This window comes from Dendrobates tinctorius, unplaced genomic scaffold (assembly GCF_039654945.1).
Source record: "Dendrobates tinctorius isolate UK_male_01 unplaced genomic scaffold, ASM3965494v1 ptg000163l, whole genome shotgun sequence".
Taxonomy (NCBI): Eukaryota; Metazoa; Chordata; class Amphibia; order Anura; family Dendrobatidae; genus Dendrobates; species Dendrobates tinctorius.
In genome coordinates this window covers 495344-501343 of record NW_027361830.1, presented here as the reverse complement: position 1 = coordinate 501343, position 6000 = coordinate 495344, and positions in this window count along the sequence as shown.

Genomic DNA, 6000 nt, shown 5'->3' with positions numbered 1-6000 from the left:
ACAATGCAACACAGTCTTTACAATGCAAATGGTGCAACAATATTAATGAAACCCAAATGCAAAAATGATTTTTAGCCCCAAATTGTCCCCAAAGATGGAAAAACCCGTACACAATATAAAATCACCTGGTGACCTGATCGTATTATCGAGTCTGTGGGGTTTACAAAAAGTGACAAAATCCACAAGATCTGTGGTTAGTTCAGCAAGATGTTTGGAACCACCTCCCTGAAAATGTCTTTAAAAATTGTGTTCAAGTGTCTGTAGAAGAATTGATGCGTTCTAGATTTTTACCGCATTTTATTCATTCACTTTGCATTTTGTTAATTGATAAAAATAAACTCTTCTATTTTTAAAGCATTTTAACTTTGCAAAATGTTTTCCACACCTGCCCAATACTTTTGCACATTACTGACTATTCTCAAAATCAATATAAAGTGGGTGAAATAAGTAGTGATCACGTCACCTATTTTCTAAGTAAATATATTTCTAAGGGTATGTGCACACGTTGCGGATTATGCTGTGGATTTTGCTAAATCTGCAGGTAAAATGACCTGCGTTTTACCTGCGGATTTCCTGTGGATTTTCTGCAGTTTTTGTGCAGATTTCACCTACGTTTTTACTCCTGCGGAATCCTATAATGGAGCATGAGTAAAAACTCTGTGGAAGCCGCACAAAGAATTGACATACTGCGGAAAAAAACCTGCTGCGTTTCCGCAGCATGTGACAGCGTTTTTTTACATTGAATATAATGGTACTGTACATGGCAGGAGAATCTGCTGCAGGATCCGCAGGGCCAAATCCGCTGTGGATCCGCACCAGAATCCGCAAAGTGTGCACAGACCCTAAGGGCTCGCTCACACTGGCGTATAATACGGAGGATTACGATGCTAGAAAACATTGCATTGCACTCTGACCAATGTTATTAAATGAGTCAGTGTTCATTGGCGAGTTTTTCCTCAGCTCTAATCTGACTGATGAAAAAAATTGCTGCAGGCTGTGTTTGGATGCGAGAATTGAAACGCACTCGCCAATGCAAGTCAATGGGTGCAAGATAAAAATTAGATGGCACACGTACTATGTGTGTGGGTCACTCGATTTTTACGCACTCATCACAAAGGAAAGCTGACATTTCATCAGCCAAGGACAGTAAATTCACAGCCTGAACCATCAGAATAGAATAGATAGGATATACAAAATCAATATGTAGAATAGATAGGATGAATGTTCTGTAGATACTGTATATACTCGAGTATAAGCTGGGTCAGCATTGTCCCCTCATCCTGTCCTGGTATGCATTGTCCCCTCTTCACTGTCCTGGTATGCATGGCTCCCCTGTCCCTATATGCATGGCTCCTTATCCCCTATCCTTGCATGCATGGCTCCCCCATCGCTATCATAGTATGCATGGCTCCCTCGTCCCTGTATGCATGGCTCCTCTATCGCTGTCCTTGTATGCATGGCTCCTTATCCCCTATCCTTGTATGCATGTTTCCAATTAAAAAAACAATCAAACATCCTATTTATCTTGTCTGCGCGCCCTCAATGGGCCCTACGCCTATGGGAGTGGAGAGGCGTGCATATTCATTACCTTAATGAGCGGGGCCACGTGATCGCTTGGCCGGAAATGCTGCTGGCGCTGGAACCAATGAGATGCAGCGAGGGCACGCAGGAAGGTGAGTAGGATGTCTTTTGGAAATCGGCGGCTGCTGGTCTTACTGTGTGCGCCACTAGAGAAATGAATATTCATTTCTCTTTAGCAGCGGGCACAGTTACAGCTGCAACCGCCGGCTCCTGCCTCCTGTGACCCGTTGCTCCGCCGCTCCCCCTCCCCCGCCGGCCGTCTGGGACAGTTGACTCATGTATAAGCCGAGGGGCGCGTTTTCAGCACAAAAAAATGTGCTGAAAAACTCGGCTTATACACAAGTATATACAGTATAACGTTACAAGCAGCCTACATATAAGCTAGCACCCTTTGGTGCCTTTTATGTGGCACTAAAGGGTGCTTTACCTATTAAATAAATAATTTTTAAAAAAATGAAGTCACATCCTCCCCTACGCAGCCACCCTAGAATTGGTGCATCACATTAGATACGCCAATTTTGGCTTTTTGCCTGGCTCTTCCCAATTGCCTAGGTGTGGTGGCAATCGGGGTAATGATTCATGGGGTTGATGTAAGCTGAGTAAAATGTAACGTTTATGCCAGTGTCCACACATGGCTCTCCTTTTTCCCCCATGCAGGACACCGACATACTCACTGTTGCGGCCACGCAGTCAGCTCCGTCTGGGGTCATGCCACCTGTTTGTGCGCATCACACTTCCTGGCGGCGCATCTAGTGTATGCGCACTCGCTCCCTCATTCTTAAAGGGGCAGTGCTCCATATAGTAAAATGCCCCCAGCCAATAGCTGGGAGACATTTAGGATCTGAGTACACCTGCAAGATGGCTTCCAGCCAATTGCTGGGATGTATCTTGTATATAAGGCTCCCTTGCCTATAAGGATTAGCCAAAACAACAGTATTCATTACTGTGCAGTTTCTCCTGCTAGTGAGTTGCTAGGTCCCATGGGCCTTGCATGGTCCTTGTCCTGAACTCGAACCCATGGTCCTTGTGTGGACAGTCCCAAGCCCGAAGTCCCTGGTCCTAGTGCGGGCAGAGCCTGAACCTCATCCCCCGATCCATGTGTGGCCTGTGCCAGTATCTGATACCACCTATGTGTAACAACCCTGCTGGCATCACTGCATGGCCTCCCATCCCCCGCACACCAACTTACTTTCTGCTTCAAGCCATGCTGTGAATTCTGTCTGTTGCCAGCTCTGTGCCTCTGCTCTCCATGTTTCCAGACTGTGTGTATAGGGGGGCGGCGCCTGAACGCTCTGGTTCTTATGCAGTCAGGGTGCACCTGTGTAATCTGTCCCTGACCAATCACCTGGAGCCCTTGACTATTTAGTTTCGCCACTCCCACTGAAACATTGCCTGTGCAATGTCTAAACTCAGTTAGCTCCTTGCTGCTGAGCTAGCCAGGCCCTGTCCTATGTCTTGCCTTCTCTGAAGGCTCTTAGTCTGTATTCCTGTGTCTCGGTACCTTGCCTAGCATTTCTCTGTCCGCCTGCCAGGAGGCAGAATATCCTGGTCCTTGAGTCTTGTTCCCAGTGCCTTGTCTGTTCCCTGCCCGCCTGCCAGGAGGCTGAATATCCTGGTCCTTGTGTCTTTGTCCCTGTCTCAACTCAGTCTTACCTTTGTCTCTCAGTCTCCCTTTCTCCTTGTCCGTGGCTCCCTTCCTTGCTGTGTCTTTCCTTGTGTCCTCCCTGTCTGTGCATCTGCACTCTCGCAGCTTTATCTGTGCATCTGCACTCTCGCAGCTTTATCTGTGCATCTGCACTCTTGCAGCTTTATCTGTGCATCTGCACTCTAGCCGCTCTGTCTGCTCGGCTCTCTAGCCACTTTGTCTGCTCGGCTCCCTAGCCGCTCTGTCTGCCCGGCTCCCTAGCCGCTCTGTCTGCCCGGCTCCCTAGCCGCTCTGTCTGCCCGGCTCCCTAGCCGCTCTGTCTGCCCGGCTCCCTAGCCGCTCTGTCTGCCCGGCTCCCTAGCCGCTCTGTCTGCCCGGCTCCCTAGCCGCTCTGTCTGCCCGGCTCCTTAGCCGCTCTGTCTGCCCGGCTCCTTAGCCGCTCTGCCTGCACGGCTCCTTCTGCCGCTGCAGTACCTCTTGCTGCAGCTTCTCTCCACAGACCTTGTGGTTCAGATTTGCTCCACTCCTCCTGCCACTGCAGAACATCTTTCTGCAGCTTCTCTCTGCACTTCTGCCTTCACCTGCACCCCCGTGTGAACAGGTCCAAACCTGTTCCTTCTTATTTCACTCCTGCCTGCCTGCATCCATACCTGCACCTCCTGTGTGAACAGGTCCAAACCTGTTCCTTCATATTCCACTCCTGCCTGCCTGCATCCATACCTGCACCTCCTGTGTGAACAGGTCTCTACCTGTTCCTTCATATTCCACTCCTGCCTGCAGCCATACCTGCACCTCCTGTGTAAACAGGTCCAAACCTGTTCCTTCATATTCCACTCCTGCCTGCCTGCATCCATACCTGCACCTGCTGTGTGAACAGGTCCCTACCTGTTCCTTCTCAAGCCGTGCCCGCCTGTCCTGTGTCTCAAGCCGTGCCCGCCTGTCCTGTGTCTCAAGTCGTGCCCGCCTGTCCTGTGTCTCAAGCCGTGCCCGCCTGTCCTGTGTCTCAAGCCGTGCCCGCCTGTCCTGTGTCTCAAGCCGTGCCCGCCTGTCCTGTGTCTCAAGCCGTGCCCGCCTGTCCTGTCTCAAGCCGTGCCCGCCTAAACCAGTGTATCCAAGCCACGCCTGTTTGCCCAGTGTCTCCAAGCCACGCCTGCTTGCCCTGTATCTGTCGTACCTTCTTGCCCTGTGTCTCAGTCTGCCTGTCAGTCACATCTGTCCAAGTGACTTGTCTCCAAGTGGGATCAGCAGCCACAGCCAGACACCACCCTGGAGTGGCACCAGACAGCTATCTGCCGCACAAGCCTGACCTCACCATCAGAGGCTCCAGTGAAGACCAAGGTAGCTGTCACAGTCACGCCCCTTCCAGGGTAGTCTGGTCTGTGGCACAGTGGGGCCACAACCCCCAACTCGCGCCATTCAGCCAAGGCGCGGGCGTGACACTATGTGTCTGAACGTGTGCCTATCCGAGTAACTTTTGTATTCGGACTGCTAAACCCAGCCTCTGAATCAGCCCAATCTGAACGTAGCCATAGTACGTGTCAGCGAACCTGATTCCTGGGGTCAGCAGTTGCAGTACCGAGGACTGCCTAGGAGTGGTACCTGGTGAATACTTGCAGCACAGTCTGTCTCCACCATCAGGAGATCCAGCAAACACCAAGTAGCTGCTTAGCTACGCCCCTTCCTAGGGAAGCCCAGCCCAGTGGCATAGTGGGTCCACAAACCACGTTCACCAGCTGTGGGCGTAAAAGTTTGCTTCAGCCATGGGCCCTCCTGATCCCAAAGAACTTTCACAGCTCTATCAACAGTTGTTTTACCAGCGAGAACACCAGGAAAACATTTTGTTCTTTCTACAAACTCTGGATGCCCAATTGGAAGCCCTGATGTCAGCTGCTCCAGCCCAGGTTGTAGTGCCTGCGGTCATGTCTATTCACTCTGCAACTTATGCTCCTGAAGGTGAACCCGTTCTGTCTGATTCGCCACGGTACATTGGGGATCTGAAGCAGTGTTGTGGGTTCCTGGAGCTTGGCATGCATCATTTTGAATTATTGGGCCATCAGTTTTTATCTGATCAGGTTAAGGTGGGATTCCTAATGTCCTACGGTACCTAGCAGGTGATGCCCAAGTGTGGCTCAACCCCTTAGGCCTCTTTCACACTTCAGTTTTTTACAATCAGTCACAATCCGCCAGGTTTTGAAAAAAACGGATCCTCAATTTTCTTTTGAGGATCCGTTTTTTTTCCCCATTGACTTCCATTAATGGCGGATTGTGACGGATTGCCGTCCGTTGCATCCGTTTTTTTTGAGGATCCGCCAAAAGTTGCTGTCCATCACCATCCTCAAAGATTTCAAAACGGAGCTTGCAACGTTTTTTCCTCTGGCGGATCCTCCAGACACTCATTTAACCCGAAATTCTTTCTGGGTGCCGGACAAAAAAAAATATTCTCTCTCTCTTTTCTCTCTCTCTCTCTCCTTTTCCTCTCTCTATCTCTCTCTCTCCTTTTCCTCTCTCTCTCTCCTTTTCCTCTCTCTCTCTCTCTGTCTCTCTCTCTCTCCTTTTCCAGGCTGCGATTCCTTTAAAATTCTTCATTTGTTGGATCCGTCAAAAAAACGGATGGGTGCCATCCGTTGTCATCAGTACTACAACGGATCCGCCATCCGTCCTTTTGGCGGATTATGACTGATGCAATAAACTGATGTGTGAAAGAGGCCTTATGGGAAAGAGGGGATCATGTGACCTTGGACCTGCAGGCCTTCCTGGTGGCCTTCTGAGAGGTC